The sequence below is a fragment of the Crinia signifera genome, chromosome 2, assembly GCF_055691185.1.
Source record: "Crinia signifera chromosome 2, ASM5569118v1, whole genome shotgun sequence".
Taxonomy (NCBI): domain Eukaryota; kingdom Metazoa; phylum Chordata; class Amphibia; order Anura; family Myobatrachidae; genus Crinia; species Crinia signifera.
The window spans coordinates 128,475,681-128,496,022 of NC_139218.1; the positions used below are offsets into that span (position 1 = coordinate 128,475,681).

Below are 20,342 nucleotides of genomic sequence, written 5' to 3' on the forward strand. Positions count from 1 at the left end.
TGCTTACTGTTAAAAACTTAGAACATGCATAAAGCCTTGGTCCTCCTACACTGCATTTCTCCTACACATTAGATGTGCTAAACAAACTGATACTGTTTTGTTGGGCAATAAATTGCTGCAAACATACAATACAACATATATTTCTTACACTCTCCTAAAGATACGTGTATCCCTCATCTAATACACCAACAAATCTTTGGAAATCTGTTAAAACAAATCAGCTTTTGATCACTTATCCAAGCTCATGATTTATATCCTTTATGGAATGCAAATTCTCTCCCCCCCCCCCCCCCATTAAAAAGGAATATCTATTTTGCTGTCCATTATGTGTAATATTCAGTCCAAACACAGGGACACTTCCTAGTTCCCTTATCATACTGAGAACAAGTGACCTATATTCTGTCCCCAAATCTTTTTGACTGGAGCATTGTTAATACACATTGGAGAGTGCTAAAGTGGGGAGAAATAAAGTACCAGACAATTATCCAACTGCCATGTTACAGGCTGTTTAGGTAATCTCTCTCCATTTGAGGACTCAAAGGCTTAGGTCCTTATTCTGGTTCACCCGCAAAGGCAAATTCCTTCTCAAATGGACTGCGAGGAGGGGGGAGGGGGGGGCAGGTGTAACTTGTGCAGAGAGATTTAGATTTGGGTGAGTTATTTTGTTTCTGTGCAGGGAAAATACTGACTGCTTTATTTTTACACTGCAATATAGATCTCACTGTGTAGTAAACTCACCCAAATCTAACTCTTTTCTGCACAAGTATCATCTGCCCCACCTGCAGTGGCCATGGTTTTGTCCATTTGAGAAGGAAACTGCCTTCTGAGTGAACCAGAGTAAGGGCCTTCGTACGAGTGTCTGCCCGTCACAAAATGGGGCCCTATACTGATTTGCATGACCATGCCTGCAAAGGTGCACTTTTCATCAAACGGCCACAGGAGCCACCGCAATATCCTCAGCAACTACATATACATGTGCAGCATTAACACAGAAACGAGGAACATCCAATGCCTGGATTAAACACTGGCCACTGCAGTAGCAACATGTTTGCTTACATACGTGAATTTAGCTGAAGGCAGAAACGCGCCTGGGGAAAAAACAGCACTAACATGCCTGTGTGTAGGACGCCATTCCCTGTAACCTTATTCAAACTGTCCCTTCTCGTCAATCACTGCGAAGTTCTCACTGCGAGCAGCACTGCAAAGGTCCCTTGGTGTGTGAGCAGTCTACCGATTACTCAGGTGCACAGAAATTGGCATTATGTACAAATCTGAATCAGGCCCAAAGATAGCTAAAGTTTTTTCCTACACAATAATAAATGTAATGTTAGTTGCAAGGAGAAGTTTGCCATGGTAACTTGTTCTTCCTTGCCATGTTATAACGTATTAAATAAAGCAATACAGCTAGAAAAAGTTGTTTAACAACATAATGCCTATAATTTGCCTATGCAGATCCATACTACTACAGCAGTGTGGTATGGGGGGGGGGTCATAGTTGCATTGGCTTTTGATTTGATTATATTGGCTGCAGTACACTCTATTGAGCTCTTCATTCTGAACTAGTTGCTATATAAAACAGCAGCAACAATGCACAGCACCTTGCTCTGCACTTTCATGAGGCCAGTGTAATTTGGTTACATTTCCAAATGGTCTGGAGATACCGACAGGTATCTAATAAGAACGCAGTTGCAGGCTGAGAAAAACTAAATATTCCATCAACATTCACGCACAGTAGGACTTTGTTATATTTTTAAATTAACTTTGAAATTATATTTGAGAACATTCTAAAAACAGAGCATTGGGGTATGGGTGCACAACTCACTACAGACTGCAACATCTGGCTAATATTTTCCTAGAGTGCCCCACCCACTGGAAGCTTCTACATGCAAGACTCCGATTGAACTCTGAAAGTTCTATAATATACAACCAGCAAATGTAGAAACTGATGTATAACTACCGCTGGAAGAAAAACAAAAACAAGTGGGAAAAGCACATCAACTAACTGACATCACATGACCAGAGCGATTGCCATTTAAAAGGAATTAGAGTACAAAATCCCAGAAGGGGGCCGGTTTACCAAACAAAATGTGTTTGAGGATTACAGAGCCAGAGTGTGAAACATGCCGTTACCAGCTGGATGCCCAATTTTTTTAAATCAAGGCTCCCTACAGTATCACATTTTTCTGTGGCACCTTTAGCACAATAATTTTATTGAGAAATTTAGGGAGAGAAAATGAAAGTAAATTGTGTTTATAGGTCATCCTTAGGTTCAGTTACATGCTGAGGGACAGGATTCACTTCTGTTAGTCCACATTTTATATAATTGGAAGCTACAGATGTGTTATCCATTTTATGAAGCAATTAAATTAGAAGTACTGTAACATGCAGATGCTCATAAGTGCTTATAACTGTATCCTAATATTGCAGATCCTCTTGCCTAACTTCACAGGGTGCGAAGACATATCTTCAATGCTGGAGGCAGAAAGATACAGCAGAAACTGCCGGAACACTGGCACCTTGCGACTACTCTGAAACATCTTTTCTATGCTAGCATATGATTGTACGAATTACACTTACCCACTATCCTGAGCATGTAAACAGTTTCCCCTCTGTTACGTAAAAAATGTATCCAAGGTGATATGACCTAAAAAGTGAAATAAAAATAGATTTGAGTCATGAATAGAATTTCTGAATCCTATTACAGCATCGCATTAAAACAAGGACTTAAATATGCATTAACATTAAATACAACATCAGTGTTCTCCGAAGAAAATAATGTCAGTGCATACCTCCCAATGTGACCCATCCCAGGAGGGACTTTCTTGCCAGGAACAGTTGCAGAAGTGAGGCTGCAGTACATTCCAAAATTCAGATAGGGGAGCTCCACTAACAGCCAACCCCAACCACTGCTATGCATCACGGGCTGGGGCTTTCTGGCTCCCCTATTTGAATTTTGGTCTGTGCTGCAGCCACACCTCTGCAACTACCACTGTCAAGAAAGTCCAGGAACAGATCATTTTCTCCCTCCTGGAATGGGTCAGGTTGGGAGTTTGCAAGTAGGTGGGTGGGAGCTTTCATGCAGAAAATAAAAACTGTATGTTCAAAAATTAGTGCGAATTCATATTAGTATGGTCCCTTATTGCACATAATGCCCCCACAGTAGTGTCACTTATACCACTACCACACAGTACGGCACTATTCCCTATTAGGCCTTTACCTAGCTAATACAAATGCATGGAGTGTGCCTAATGCCCAGCTACTCAACAGGGGAATGGCTTATAGTCTGCCTAATTTAGGGCACATAAAGTGACTTGCGCCTAATCCCTAAGTCACTTATTTGTGGCATGGGCCCACTGTCTGCTTAAATGCCCATTAGGCCTGATTGCACCCATGGTCCATACTTGGTGGTCTAGGAAATTGGGTTATGTTACCAGTTGCCAGGGCCGCCTTCCAGTACATTGGGAAAAGCTGCAATGGAAAACTTAATAGGGGTCTGTTTGCCACCAGCGACAGCACTCTGGTCATCTTTCCTTTGCCACTAGCTCATCTCGGCCAGTGGTGCCCTCTTTCGCCTCAAAAATGGCAACCAGAGTTTAGGTGATGTCTGCACCCGAATAACTCTCACCACCAAACTGAAGCCTCCATATGGTGTCTTCTGGTTTAAGGTGTGAGCAGGTGAAGTTACGACACGCGATCTGCGATTGGTTCACACAACAGGCACTGCTACCTGTAGCACAAGTCTTGAGCGACATCTACAAGTAGTAAGAAATCTTACTCTCCCCATGCTGTAAATGGGACACACCCAATTACACTGATCCTTACTCAGGTTCTTCCTGCTCACACCTTCCTGAGAAGAACCCTGGAAGTTACCCAGGAAGGATTGCCTGGTCATTGGACCCTTATCCACTGAGCTAAAACCAGAGTTATCACGGTGATAACCAGATTTTAATAGCAGAGAGTATAAGTGAGGGGTATAAGTGAAGACACCAATTGTCTGTAGACAGAAAAGTATCCACAGCTAGGAACATCAGTGAGAAAGAACCCCAGTTCTGACACATACAGTGGTTGCTTATACTTCAGGTAAGCAAATATTTGTTTTAAAAAGTGTTTTTATCCATCAGTCCCAGAAATCACCAGCCTGTGCTCCAATGATATATTAGTTTCCTGTACTACAAGGATGGACTCTGGTTGCAGTAAATGCACACTTTTCCCCTACCTTCAACAATGTGCAGCTCCCTAAGGCCCAAATGTAATAGTCTAGCCCGCCTGTTAAAGTAAAAGGAGAGTTCTCCACAATGTATTCTTGAGAGTTAAATTCACAAGTGTTTGTAGACAGGACTTATTTGTTAAATAATATGATACTACTCTGTCCCCTTCCCAGAGACAGCCATCGTCCCCAGGGACTTGTGGATCTAAGTGAGTCTATGAGCAATCAGAAGCCACAATCATTTTTTTTTTTTTTATATCAAAAGCTATGTATTTAAAAATATTTTGATCTTACAAAATGGGATTTTTATTTCAATTATGCATGAAAATGTCTGGATAAATGTTAAAACAAGGACTTGCTTATGGAAAACAAATTTATACATTTAAAAAGGATATGTGCAGTGTCAAATTAGCTAAATGTATGCATTAGCCAAGGGTTGTGAAGGCAGACACTTGTCTGATAAAAATGCATTCATGCAAGTAACATTGCTGAACCAGTGCTATTCACAGAATCAGCCTAAAATTATTTTAAGCACTTTTTTTCCCTTTTAAACCAGCATGGACTCTGTCATCTATGAGGTGTTTAAAAAAACCGGACAATAGGCAAACAGGAGGCATTTTGAGCAATACTAAACTATTTAAATTTTTACATCAGGGCTTGAATAATCCAAGGTACTAACTTCTGGGTAGCCATGCCCCGCCGTAAACAGGACTATTTGTTCATCTATGCCAACTGCTCATGCTGTGCCCTGAAGAGGCTAAATGTATTTGGCAGTGGAATGCTCTGTAATGACACCGGTATTTAATTCATGCTCCAGAAAAGCATGCACACAGCTCAACTTAATTACATTTATACTGGTCAGAGCTGCACATATCAAAAACTCAATTTAACATATGGTAAGTCCTGTGTAAATGTAACGGTATAGAAAAACAGTGATAAATTTGGCATCCATATTTAATTTGTGAGGGATGGTTAATAAGTACGATGAACAATCCGAAGGGGTTAATAATAATTGATGCACAAGTTAATTATGCAGAATTGTTAAGGACGATCATTAAAATGATGAGATGTAATAAAAGTAATATGTTGCTAGGCAGTGATGAAGACAATGGGGTATATTAAAGTGATAGTAGGCTATGATAATGCTGGATGGAAAAGAGTGGATCGGAGGTTAGAAAATTAACTTTGGGGGATGGAGATTATAGGACTGAGAAATTCTAAGGGATAGAGGGGGAAGGATTAAGATGTAGATGTTCGTAAAATTGCTGTATGAGGAATAAACTGTATGTAAATGGTATGGGCTTATGGTTTTAGACCTGCTCCTAAAGGGGGTTCCGCACCTGCAGCTCCCATCTACAGCGATTGTAGCTATTTAATTGCTTGCAAAGCCTACTCTGCGCTGGTTGGGATGGCAATATTCTTGAACCTAAATTAAAGCAACTTATCCCATGCTAAGTGTCGATACACTGCAGTCAATGGCCCTTATTCTGATTGATGCGTACTTTTCCGCATACTTTCGGATAGCGTCTTTACGGCGTCTGCGCATGCGTGGAGAACGCAACGCGCATGTGCCACGCATTGACTCCGTACCTGTTCGGCCAAATCCCGTACAAAACTGTGCACCGCAATCAGTCTGGAAATATGGGCGTATTATGGGCGTCATGCGGAATGACACATGGGCGTAGTTTAAAAGTGGGCAAAACTGGGAGGAAACATGGGCGGACACGGGGGAGTACACTTATGTTGGGGGGCGTGCATTCGGATAGCACTCCGAATGCACGCGAACAAAACCGATAGAAATGTGCGGTGTCCATAAGTCAAGTATTGCTTTGCGGAAACCACTCGGTCTTGCGGTAGGCGAACGGAACGCCTAATGACTACAAGCATTAACACCTGAACCCAATACAATCGACTCCTTTACTCATTACTCACTAATAGGACGCTTGTCAGTGCTTTAATTGAAACCATTGCACTTCAATTGCTGTAAGGGTTAATGTGTGCAATGCATGTGTTAGGCATGGTTGTAAGGATATATTGGCATATAATTGATTCCAATTCCAAATAAACATTTTTTTATGAGGATAGGTAATTGAATAAGTGGGTCATGTGATGTATTGCAGAATAGACATAATAGTGGGTAGTTTTGCGTAAATACACCGCTTCCGTGCGGACGGACCGCTTGCCATCCGTTCGGATGCGGTATTCCCGTGCATACTCTGTAATACCGTGCAGAATCTGAGTGTTTCCCCCGCACACGCATGGTTTGTATGTCGTCCGTAAACACGCCCTGTTCTTAAAGAGTGAGTCCGTCCGAATGCGGAGGACACGTGGGCGTTTCTACGGACGATGGCCGCACGCGGCAGCACAGCGTGGCGTGCGGACCGCACCGTAAGAATTCGGGAATATCCGCACCGATCAGAATAAGGGCCAATGTGCTACTGGCACTCAAGCCCATTTCCTAAATCATAATATTCCCAGATTTCGGCTCACATCTAACGTGGGTGTGAGGAAAAATCCATGATAAATGCAGCCTCGGGGTTGGTTGCCCAAAACAACAGTATATCTCCCAGGCACTTTAAACAGGAGCTATCGCAGAAATTAATTACCAGTGAGCCGTTGCCATGAAGTAGAGGCCGGCAATCGCAGCAGAAGTAAACAATATTTCTCAGAAAGCACTTTGATTTTATTATCATTCACAGTATCACCTAGTATGCATGGGGCTTAAGTGACATTTAATGTACTTTTTCACCCACAGTGGCTATCCTTTTGCTATCCCCTCTGAAAGGGCAAGAGGTACAGTATGTTTCCATGTCTCCATAGAAGACTAAACTACCCATCATCTCCTTTTGGCAGTCTTCCTAACAATGGGAGAACAGCATGACCACACCAACATTCCCTGCAGCGCTTTATTATTTCTTAGCAATGCAATGGGGATAGGCAAAGATTGGTTCTTTAATACTCATGTTCATCCCTTTTTAGATGTTTTTATTTTGTCAACTGAAAAGCTGTACTGTGCACTGGCCAACAACTGAATGCATGTGACCAGAGGCAAGCTACTGCTCCCGGGCAATACTTACACAAGCACTTATCTTCAACAAGAAGCACTACAGTGTTTTTATGATGTTCTCAAATAAACTATTTTGTGTATTTAAGTGAAAAGAATTCTAATAATTGTTTATTCTATGGAGAAAATAACAGAAGGAAAAGTTACTTTTAATAGTCATCTGGGGCGAATTAGTAGGGTGCGCTGTGAATAGTACCAGGAGGGAGCTCCACAGATATTGTAATCAGCACGCCACTAACTCAGACTAGTGGTTTACTGCTCACACTTGTTCTGGGGTGCGAGCAGAAATCGACAAAGCTAGGCCAGCAACTAAACACCCACAAGTACCGGCATTCTCCAACGTCGCACTGCGCTGATGATAGCCCCAGGAGCACCCTCCCAGCTCTATTTACTACAAACCATATTGACTCGACCCCATTACATATTTCAAACGTAACTGCACTCAGAGGGACTGGTGAAAAATCAGTACTGTTTGAAGAACGAAATACTAACAAGTGATAACCTTATTCATAATCAGCTGTTAAGTAGAGTAGGAGAAAGGTTTTACTTTTGGCTCATTTGATACTCTAGTATATATTTGTATACAGATGGTCCTCCCTTCCTCATGGAGCCTCTGAAGGTCGTGGAACATAGGCCACATGAGAGCAGGATGCTCCCATGTTACTAGAGTGTCTTTCTGCGGAAAGGTCTCTTATTCACAAGAGATTTACGGAGCGAAGAAAAGCTGGAAAAAGGAGCCTGGCATTAGTAAACACCCTTGCAACAAGGTGCAAATAGAATTGATGTTTAATGTGGCTGGAGTAACAATTAAGACAGTCACCTATATATTGAATTAAAATGTAGTTCACATGATTGGCAGGCACTTTCAACATCATCCCATTTCATACATTGGGAAGTGTTTTTTTTCTAATAAAACTGCTTTGTAAATTAGTGAAATATTCACATTGCAATAAATGAAACCCATTCAACACTTTTTCATGATCTCAACCACCCCCCCCCCCCCCTCTTGTAGACAATCATATTATAACTATAAATGACAATAGCTCAAAATGACTACTCAAAGGAAGAAATTCAACTGAATGCAATGCTGCAATGTTTGGGTAATGATTGTCCAGAGCAATTCAACTGTACCTATTACATGCAGCACTTAATTCTGGAAATGCAGTTTACCTCATCTGATGTGCAGGGTTTGGTCGCAGTAAATAGAATAATCCAAATTAAGTGCCAGGTATGAGGCTGTTAGCGCACACCGATTTCTGCTAATACCTCTGGAGGGTGTAAGCTAAATTTTTCTAGTCATGGATTTACAGCTCGGCCAATTCCAAGCAATCATTCCCAAAGCTATTTAACAATTTAATTCCTACCAATGAAGGTTCTTTATGTTATGTAGGTGAGACTCCAAGCAATGCATTCGGGGGCTTGCTCCTTCACTATCCACGCTACCACTGGTTGCCTTTAGTAACCAGGTGATGAGCTGAGCGAGCCACCGTGCCCGAAGCATGGCGAGCGAATCGAATCCACAAATAGAACCCCCTTATTCCGACCTTGCTCCGCCTCTCCCTGCCTGTCACGTCAGGAGTTCCCTTAGTCCACTTGAATTTAGACCTACCCATTAAATAATAGCATAATGCAGGAGAATGTTAAATGCTGCTCCATTATTAGCAATAAGGATATGGCCCCTGTGTATTTAACACTGAGAATCAAACCTTTTCAAAATTTCTCGTTACATCTTTAGATCTATCTATATAGGCATAGTAGCAGGAGAGAGATCTGAAGCCTCCATCCGACACCGGAGGTGATTCTGGAGATTGACACTGCGCATGCACAGTGGCAGGTTCCCCACCTCAAAAACTTCTCCAAAATGCTGGGGATAAAAACACACAGGGAGAATGGTTAATTGTTGCTTCTCTCCCCCCAAGGACATAAAGTAGCAGGGATATTCATTTACAATGAAATTATCCACCACTTTAATTTAATGTTAATGGCAGCAATGCTGCAATTATTAATACATTGGGGTATATTCAATTCTCTTCAGCAAGCAGTGCTGGTTGCTCGCCATCACTGCTCGCATGTCTGTATTCAACTGACCAACCACCCCACCCCACCCCCCCTGCACATGCAGTTCTCACCTCTCTGGGTTTTTACAGCGAGGTGGAAACTGTGTGTGTGCGGCCGCTAAAACGGCGAGGCTCACAGCTAAATGCAGTAAGCTCCCTGCATTGGCCATGAACCTTGCTGTTTGGAGATATTCTTGTCATCCTCTGAGAGCGAGGATTCCCCTGGAACGTTGAATTGCCGTTTAACCCCACAGCCGACGTGAGGGTTAAACGGCAAGGATGGCTTGTTTTCTGCGATCCTCCCTGATCCTCTCGCCAGCCACATTGAATACACCCCATAGATTCGTTAGTAACACTTCTAAATAAATGTAACTGAAGTTAAAATATATTCGCGTGGACCAGTGATTTTTTAAACATCGTTTATTACAGGATTACAAGAGGTGCCACCTAAAACGTAATCAGTCAAGGGGAATGCCTTCAGTCAGTAATGACTGTTGGGGTTACATGTGCAGCATAAACAAAAATGCAAACACTGACATGTACATTGCTTAGCGTCACCATAACTTATCTACATTTGATCTCAACTATTACTACCCTACAAAGTAGGATCAAATATGTCAAATGTGTCTCAGGACATTACAAAAATATGGTTGCCTTAAAATAAGAAACCGCGTGAGTCAGGGCATTTCCCCTTTGTGCGCTGCTGTGGCACACCAAGAGAAGAGTGTATATGTAGCCAGGCAAAGCATGAAACTGTAACCTCACTGACAGCCCAGAACATTGTGCACACAGCCTGGCATTCTAATAAAAGAGGGTAATTGATATGGAAGAGTTTAAGGTGGGAGACTTTAACATGCACCAATATGTTTTGGCTCTACGACAGTCATGCTCCATATTTACAGTGGGAAACAGAAACATTTAACTATTATAAATATAAGCTGACTAGCAAAAAAAAAAAAACGTAACCTCTGCTGATTGCTTGGTAATCAGGTTCAAAAATAGGAATTTAATACCTACCGGTAATTCCTTTTCACGTAGTCCTTATGGGATACTGGGAATGGTCTTAAGACATTGGGTATTAGAGGGTATCCGCAGGAGACAGGCACATCTATAACTTTGAAGCTGGGTGTACTGGCTCCTCCCCTCTGATTCCCCTCCCAGGAACCAGTTAATGGAAAAACTGTGCCCGAAGGAGAATGTACATATGAGAGGAATAACATATATGTCACCTATGTAAACATAAGTGTGAATAGTGTGGTGAGATTTATGCCAGCACACCAGCATTCATACAAAACAATAAACAACTATAATACCACCAACTGGGTGGATTTTCTTTAACAAGGTCACTGAACTAGACCCTTGAACCAGAAGACTATAAGGTGAACTTCTGAACTTAAACAGCAGAATAAGCTGCAGCCAGACCCCCGCACGGGGCGGGCGCCCAGTATCCCATAAGGACTACGTGAAAAGGAATTACCGGTAGGTATTAAATTCCTATTTTCACTAACGTCCTTGATGGGATACTGGGAATGGTCTTAAGACATTGGGGATGTCCCAAAGCTTCCAGAAAGGGAGGGTACGTGCGGAGACTGCTGCAGTACTGCCTGCCCAAACTGGGTATCTTCTTGGGCCAAGGCATCAAACTTGTAAAATTTTACAAAGGTGTGTTGCCCCGACCATGTAGCAGCTCTACAGAGTTGCAGAGCTGACAGGATGCGCCCACCGATCTGGTGGAATGAGCCTTTAAAACCGGAGGGGTCGGCATGCCTGCCGTCACATAGGCTTGTTGGATTGTAGTCCTAATCCATCTAGCAATGGACTGCTTAGATGCAGGGTGTCCCTTCTTTTGTGCGTCATACAGAATAAATAGACAATCTGTCTTCCTGATTCTTAACGTCCTCTGGACATACACACGCAAGACACGCACCACATCCAGGGATACCGGAATATCCGGCGAACCAGATGCAGACGGGACCACAATTGGCTGATTTAGGTGAAAGGAAGAAATCACCTTGGGAAGAAAACGCGGGTTTGTTCTCAACTCCGCTCTATCTGAGTGGAAAATCAGATAAGGACTTTTACAGGAAAGGGCTCCCAATTCCGACACTCTCCTAGCCGAGGCTAGGGCCAAAAGGACCACTGCCTTCCAGGTGATATACCTCAACTCAATTGACTCCAATGGTTTAAACCAGGAGGATTGAAGGAAGTTTAGAACAACGTCCAAACTCCAAGGAGGTGTAGGAGGTACAAAAGGAGGCTGGATGTGAAGCACTCCCTGAAGGAAGGTCTGTACTTCCGGGATGACAGCCAATTTTCTTTGGAAGAATATGGACAGGGCCGAAATCTGTACTTTTAGTGAGCCCAGACGAAGACCCAAATCCAATCCCGCTTGTAAGAAGCACAACAACCTATTCAGGTTGAATTTTGCAGGGGGAACCTTCTGTTCCTCACACCAACCCACGTACTTTCTCCAGATCTTGTAGTAGTGCGTGTTTGTCACCGGCTTTCTGGCCTGAATCATCGTGGTGATAACTGATGAATGCAGACCCTTCTGAGCTAAGATTTTCCGCTCAGCCTCCACGCCGACAAACGTAGCCGCCCTAAATCTTGGAAGACGCAAGGGCCCTGTGTGAGAAGATCTCTCCTTAGAGGCAGAGGCCAAGGATCCTCGATCAGCAGGCTCTGTAGGTCCGAGAACCAAGCCCTTCTTGGCCAGTCCGGAGCCACAAGAATGGCTTCCACTCCCTGACTTCGAACCCTTTTTAGAACTCTTGTCAGCAGTGGTATGGGTGGAAACAGGTACACCAAGGGAAACACCCATGGAATGGTCAGGGCGTCTATTGCCACTGCGCTGGGATCCCTGGTCCTTGTGCAGTACATGGGGACTTTGTGGTTTAACCGGGATGCCATCAGATCTATCGATGGCTGGCCCCAACGGTCCACAATTGCTGCAAACACCTGTGAATTCAGGCTCCATTCCCCGGGGTGGAGGGCGTGACGACTTAGGAAGTCCGCCTCCCAATTGTCCACACCCGGGATAAAGATGGCCGACAGAGCCACCACGTACGTTTCCGCCCAGGTCAGGATCTTGGAAGCTTCCTTCATGCAAGTCCTGCTTTTTGTGCCTCCCTGGCGATTTATGTAGGCCACAGTTGTGGCATTGTCGGACTGTATCTGGAGCGCCCGACCTTGGAGGAGATCCTGGGCTTGTAACACTGCATAGTATACAGCTCTCAGCTCCAGGATATTGATGTGGAGTCTCGCTTCCCACCGAGTCCACTGACCTTGAAAAGTTCTGTCCATGGTCACAGCACCCCATCCCTGCAGACTCGCATCTGTCGTGAGTCGCACCCAATCCTGGATGCCAAATCTCCGACCTGCAAGCAGGTTCGACTCCTGAGTCCACCATAGAAGGGACTGCCGGGACTGATGCGACAGAGAAATCCTCTTGTACATCAGGAGATGAGAGCCCGACCATTTTGCCAACAGATCCAGTTGGAACACCCTGGTGTGAAAGCGTCCGAACTGAATGGCCTCGAATGTGGCCACCATCCTGCCCAATAGCTGGATGCATTGGTGAACCGACACCTGAGGCTTTGCCAAAATCACCATCACCAGGGATTGTATGGCTTCCATCTTCTCCCGAGGGAGGAAAATCCTTTTCAACTCTGTATCCAGGAACATTCCTAGAAAGAGGATACGACGCGACGGCGTCGGGGAGGACTTGGGGATATTTAGGATCCACCCATGCTCGGATAAAATCTGCCTGGTCTTTGCTATATCCTGCAGCAGGACCTGTTCCGACCTTGCTTTGATCAGCAAGTCGTCCAGGTAAGGGATAATGTTGACACCCGACCTCCTGAGCAGTACCATCATTTCTGCCATCACCTTCGTGAACACACGCGGCGCTGATGACAGGCCGAATGGCAGCGCTCTGAATTGAAAGTGCAGATCTTTCAGCGCAAACCTCAGGAAAGCCTGATGTGGACCCCAAATTGGTATGTGGAGGTAGGCGTCCTTTACATCCAGCGATGCTAAGAACTCTTCCTCCTCCAGGGTTGCTATTACTGCCCGGAGGGACTCCATCTTGAATTTGTAAACCCTTAAAAAAGGGTTTAGAGACTTTAAATTTAAAATGGGGCGCACCGAGCCGTCCGGCTTCGGCACGAGGAACAGATTGGAGTAGTAACCCCTTCCTTGTTCCTGCAATGGGACAGGTGTGATAACCCGTGACGTCAGCAGGCGTTGTATTGCCTGCTGCAGGTTCACTCGGTCTGCCTGTAGAGCCGGCAGACCTGATTTGAAGAACCTGTGAGGGGGAGGTTTTTCGAATTCCAGCCTGTAGCCGTTGGTAATAAGATCTCTCACCCAGGAATCCAGGTGAGAGACTGACCATACTTGGCTGAAAGCTGACAGGCGACCCCCCACCTCGCAAGTGACTCCAGGGTCGGAACCCGAGTCATGCTGCCGGCTTAGAGGCGGAGGCATTAGCGGCACGATCCTGAGATCCTGTGCTGGCGGGCTTCCTGAACCTGCCACGGCCCCCTCTGGTGGCCGAGCTGGAGCCTCTAGCCCTCTGCCTGGAAGGCCGAAAGGACTGAGAAGCCTGAAAGGACTGGGACGTATGGCCCTGAAAGGGACGTTTTGCGTGAGTGGAAGCAGTCGGCAGAAAAGTCGACTTGCCGGCTGTAGCCTTGGATATAAGGTCGTCAAGTTCGCTACCAAATAACTTTTCTCCCTTAAAAGGCAAACTTTCCACGCTACGTTTAGACTCTGGATCAGCTACCCACTGTCTTAACCAGAGGGCCCTGCGGCCTGAAACCGCCATTGCGGAAGAGCGAGCATTTATAGCTCCAAGCTCCTTCTGCGTGTCACACAGGATCTTTGCAGTATCCTGGATATGGCGAAGTCTCTCTCCGACCTGCGCCATTGACATATCGGCCAGCATGCCTTCCTGGATTTGAGAAGCCCATGTATAAATGGACTTGGCCATCCAACAACTGGCGAGGACAGGTCTCTGAGACGCCCCACTCGCAGTGTACATGGACTTAAGGGTAGTATCCAGTTTTTTGTCTGTACTATCCTTGAGTGTTGCTGCCCCTGGGACGGGGAGAACCACCTTCTTGGACAGTCTGGACACTGATGCATCCACAACCGGAGGCTCTTCCCACACCGCTCTAGTGGCGGGATCAAAGGGAAAATTGGACTTAAACCTTTTAGACAGTTGGAAACGCTTTTCAGGTTGTTTCCAAGCCTCCTTAAACGTCTCATCAAGGTCAACTTGTTCAGGATAAACAATTTGCTGTTTCCTTTGGGACCCAAAGAACGGGTCACCTTCCTGCATGTCAGCTAAAGGAAGGTCTAACACTTCTCTTATTGCTGTAATAAGAGGTTCTGGGCCTCTAAGAGATGACTGTGAATCAGGGATCAGAGCCCCGTCGTCCACATTATCATCTGTGTCGTCACCCGCCTGTAGATCATCATCTGAATCAGGCAACATGGCGGTCGCAGCACGCTTCCGTGACTGGCCCGTGGTGGTGCTTATATTATCCACCCGTGCGGCTAAAACTGTTAAGTCCTGCTGCACCTGTTTGGTCTGCATTGTATTTGCAGCCAATTGTGTTGACACTGCCTGCAGCATGGTTTTAATGCCTGCCGCCCATTCAGGCTCCTGTGAGTCTGATTGAGGATTAATCTGGGATGAACCCCCTGTCCCACTCGTTTGAGTGGACATGCATTCCTCACAAGTAATTTGTGAGGTGGATTTAGGCACAAACTTGCTGCTGCAAATGAGACAGGTTAACTTCCTCACCATGTTGAAGGAATGAGTAACCTTTCTTCCACAAACACACCACAATCACAATGAAATAAATATGTATATATTCAGTGTGCAGTGTATAGCAGCTATATATGTGTGAGCTCTATCACTGGAAGTGTGTAGCTTAACAAGCACGTGGGGGAGCGCTCAGATTACACTGAGGAGACCAGCACACCCTGTACAACCTGAACTCCTATTTAGGAGTTGGTAACACGCATAAACACAGAAGAGTGTGATCAATTAAGCGATCTTAGCGCTAAATACACTTGCTGTTTTCTGCAGATTTCCTCTGTCCAACACCTCACCGCTGAGGAGTGTATCTGGAGACAGTAATGGCGCCCAGGGAGAAGCAGGAAGTAGTGTATGCGCGCTCAGAGCTCTGGCCTCGCTCCGCTGAAGCCCCGCCCCCCTGTGATGGCGCAGGGGCTTCACTGATCTTTATACTGGCGCTGGCTGTCAGTTTTAATGGCGCCCTTACACTAAACAGCGTTTTATAGTGGGATCTGCCCTGGTAGCCCAGGGACTGTCACCCGCAGCCAGTTTGTGACAGGGGGTCTGCGCAGCCCCTGTGCAGGGTACCGCGTCTGCCGCCGCCGCCATCTTGCCGCACAATGAGCCGGGGTACCCCACTGTGGGGACCCCGGTTTCTACTCACCACAGACGTCTTCGGACTGTGTCAGGAGTGTGCGGCATGCTGGGGGTGAGTATCACTGCAGCGCAATGCCCGTGAGTACAAACACCCTCTCAGGACAGTGGTCCTGCAGCAGGGACAGCTCGGTACCTTAAGAGGCCTGCAGCTGAACCCTCCTCAACTGACTCCCACGAAGCAGGGATACTGTGAAGTCCAACACAGTAACCCCAAAATAATAAAAGAAAATAAACTGAAGACAAACTCTCTGGAGCTCCAGCAGTGTGCATCCTCTCCTGAGGGCACATTTTTCTAAACTGGTTCCTGGGAGGGGAATCAGAGGGGAGGAGCCAGTACACCCAGCTTCAAAGTTATAGATGTGCCTGTCTCCTGCGGATACCCTCTAATACCCAATGTCTTAAGACCATTCCCAGTATCCCATCAAGGACGTTAGTGAAATATATTTATTTTATAAAATATGCTAAAATCTTAAAAAACTGAAAGACCCAAGCATCCTGAAAATGACCCAATGATGCAGATGCAATGTAATTCAGCACTGCATCCCCCCTACAGGCAGCCCGGTAGTAACATTTAAAGAAAAACAATTCAATTTCTTTTATATAACTGAATAGATAAATGATACCTACAACATAACATATGAAAGAAAAGCTCGCCAGAGAGGAAATATCCCGTAAGAAAACACCAGTAGTTTGCCCCACACAAAACATTGTTACAGTACTGTATATCCAGATTTAGCTATTAAGCCCCAAGCACACTAGACTAAAAATATATCACAGAGAAGGGTATAATTAACCCACCATCTGCTGAACATGCAGGTTGATTTTGGCTATATAGTGCAAAGACTACATATTCAGTGGGTAACGGGGATATTGTTTTTCAATATCATTTAGTGCATACAAAGAATATAGTTTGGGTGCGAGTTCAGAGCGAACCACTGCTAGCCCTGCTGCTGGCTCTGCAAGAGATCTCACAATAATAGCAAGATCTCGCATATGCCCAGTGAGCTGAACAGGCAGGCAGAGACAGCGCATCAGTCTGAACTGATGCGCTGTCTTCAGGAGGTGACATCACCAGTAATTAGGTTGAAAGTCAACAGGTTGACACATGAAAAAGTTAGACATGCACTAGGTCGACACGACCAATAGGTCGACATGAGTTTCTGTTTTTTTTTTTTTAAAGGCAGTTTTTCTTACTTTAGTATTCACGTGGACATAGGACAATATAGCATGTCGAGCGTAGCCATGTGAGGGGACGTCATACACTTAATATACGGCGTCAATGCAGGCAGACAAAACAAAAAACCATGAAGAACTCGTGTCAACCTTTTGACTGTCGACAAATAGTGGTTGGCCTAATTACTTCCGACCTATGACTCATACCCTGTGCTATCTACAAACATAAATAAAGTTTAAAAATAAATAATGGTTAACCTTTTTATAAAAAGGCGCCAAATACCAGACCAAGACATGAATTCAATTCCCAGTGCAGCGATATACAGTGGTTATGCAGTATACCTGTGACTAGCGAATTCTGCTCACTAACTAGTGCAGGTGCGAGCAGCAATCCAATTCAAAAAGTGCCTGTGCCTTATTGGTGCCCATACACTTGTGCGATGGTATGCGATGCGATCTTCGTTGAAGCTCCTTGTACGATAAAGATCATCTCAAGTGCGTTTTTTTGGCATTAGATTTGCATACAATCACACTATAAATCACATGCCCCTTGTGAACTGAAATCGAGTGATGTAATGAGGGCCAGGCAATCTGGGGTATATAAACGGACAGATCGCACATATGTGATACCATGACAATTGCGAATACAGTCAACACAATTTTCGAGCACAGTACCACCTGAGAGTGCGACACCCCAGGCAGAAGAGAGGCATTTGGAAAGACGCAGGGTGCTAGGCTAAAAATACTATTCAAGTGGTTGAATTGGCAGAGTTCTGCGACAAATGAAGGCCCAATTTTATTAGAAATCCCAGACAAGGAAATACCAAGTTATCACCCTACCACTCCAAAAAGCTTATGTAGGTAGTAGGAGCTTACAGTATAGTAGTTTTACACACTAACCTCCCTTGTCTAGAGCAAGATATAGGTCTGAAAATTGTTCTATGGTCATTAGATACTGCAAATATCCAAATGTAAGTTAAATAACGGAAATCAGAAACATTCTGCCAAACATCTGTACATGCCAGTATTTCAACCTACCACTGTAATGAAGCATATAAAAAAGGGAAACATTTATCAGTGGGATCCTGGGATTTTAATACCAGGATTAGACTGTATGCGCAGTCTAATGCCAGGCAGTGTCTGAGCAACCGCTCATAAGCTGCCGGCTGCTCCTGTCTGTTATGCTGTACAGTCACACCGCTGCTCTCCCACAAACCCGAGCTGCTCCCTGATGCACCACCACTCCAGCTAAAGTAACTTTGCGGGGTGGCGTGTGTTTTTTTTTTTTTTTTAATTAAGGAGTGCAAACCTGGTGTGGAGCATTTTTCAATCCCAAATCCCACAAAACTGTGTGGGCACCCTCCTACTCCCCTTCCCCCAATTGATGCATTTTGATTGATGTTTAGCTTAAAATAGCAGCGTTACCCACGGACGAAAGTCGACACTGGGTCCGAGCTACCAGAGCGGCGGTGTGTGTGGCGTCTATCACCGCCTGTCTACTGGTATCGGAGCGGACAGGGCATCGGCGGTATCATACTTACCTAACCCCGATCCCCTCCTGGCATCCGGAAGCACGCACGGCCAACTGTCTCCCCTTGAGCGGCTGAGAGTGACTCAGCTTCGGAAATACCATCCGCACGCTGCACCCGACCGGCTCAGAGTCTTAGCGGTCTGTGCGGGTACGCATCACTTTCCCCCACCGAGGGCTGTGGTGCAGTACACACTGCCCGACACTGTATACCTAACTACTTATTAACAGCCGCCCGCTACATTGTAGCCATATAATTTATTGCCATACTACCGTGATATACACACTGACAGACTCCACAAGGGAGCCAATCTGACTATATCTTGTGAAAGGGTAGGAGTAATAAAATAAGGCTGCAGTATATATTCATTGTGTAACGTTTGCTGCAAAGAAACTGATATATACAGTGGGGAAGCAGTGTGGAGGGGAACCACAGTGCTAGGATCAAGTATCTTTTTTAACCACACTGTCCCTGTCATTTTGTGTATAATTTTTATGTCAATATTTCGCAATGTTTTATCAAGAATTTAATAAAAGTTAATTTTTACTTCATTTCTCTTTCATGTGCACCACGCAGTGACACGCTTTCCTTTTCTTTAAAAATTGTCTTGCCTCGTGTCCGATGGTAGCACCCCTACAGAAACCTATCAATAAAGAATCCCAATAAAAAGCGATACATTTTTTTGAAACGGGTCCCCCGAAAAACCACATATTAAATGTAGTATCTCCAGTGCGACTGGCACCATCTTTGCTTTTTGTATTTCTAGCACATGCAGAAATGTTTCTGTTTACAAAGTTATAAAGTACCCTGTTGGGTTAATCATTCATTCCTGTAATGACTTCATGCTAGATCTTAAGATATAGTTTGGATAAAATATCCAACTTGCTTTCAGCTTCCCTTTCGCCACAGACTTTGAGATTGCAGCCTGTAATGTGTGTTGGCATTTAGTGGCATATTTAAAGCGTGATTTTCACTGACTTTTATATTTTATTGAAACCAGTGTTCGCGAAAACCACCCAAAAAAGTGGGTCCCGGGGACCCTTCACTTCTAAAAATTGGGGTCCTACCGGACCTTTTCTGGGTCCTAACGGAATAAAGCCTCCTCTCCCCTTCTCCCCAGCATGGCACATGTGGGTTGGGGGGGTAAGTATCAATTGGCCCACTTGCATAAAGGTACATGTATACTAGAAACTATATAAACCTGAAAACAGGGTAAACCTGAAAACAGGGACAGTGCGCGCCACAGGCGCGCGCTAAAAATTTAGGGCATGTTTTTTTTGGGGAAGTGGTGTGGTCACATAGTAGTACACATTATAGCACACACCGTAATGCCCAGTACACATTATAGCACACACCGTAATGCCCAGTACACATTATAGCACACACAATTATGCCCAGTACACATTACAGCACACACCGATATGCCCAGTATGTATTATAGCACACAATGTAATGCCCAGTATGTATTATAGCAAATAAGTGCTGCTTACCTACATGCTTGTTGCCAGGGGTTACATGCTCCTTGCAGGGGTTACATGCTGCTTGCAGGGGTTACATTCTGGTTGGCGCAGGGGGGGTTATTCTGGTTGCCAGGGGGGTTTATTCTGGTTGCCAGGGGGGGTTTATTCTGGTTGCCAGGGGGGGGTTATTCTGGTTGCCACGGGGGTGGGGGTTATTCTGGTTGCCACAAGGGTGGGGGCGCATTTGTTGCTCGCTGCCGGGGGGGGGGGGGCTGGTAAAGCTGATGAAAGAGTAGGTGAGCGGGCTGTCTGCGAGGCGGGGGGACTGGATGTGGCTGGAAGAGCTGAAACGCTGCTTTGAGTTGAGCAGCGTGTCAGCTCTTCCA

The 20,342-nt window shown here is 45.0% G+C and overlaps 1 protein-coding gene across 2 annotated transcripts in view; it reads right to left on the bottom strand.

Annotated features, from left to right (window-relative positions):
- RAP1A (RAP1A, member of RAS oncogene family) overlaps positions 1-20,342 on the bottom strand; it is a 75,370-nt gene that overhangs the window by 44,462 nt on the left and 10,566 nt on the right. The window contains exon 2 of one of the 2 annotated variants that reach the window (XM_083172803.1): positions 2,578-2,644. The exons of the other annotated variant lie outside the window; for it this stretch is intronic. The gene's annotated coding sequence lies outside the window, so the exon portion shown is untranslated. The remainder of the gene's footprint in view (positions 1-2,577; positions 2,645-20,342) is intronic. 2 annotated transcript variants of the gene reach the window in all.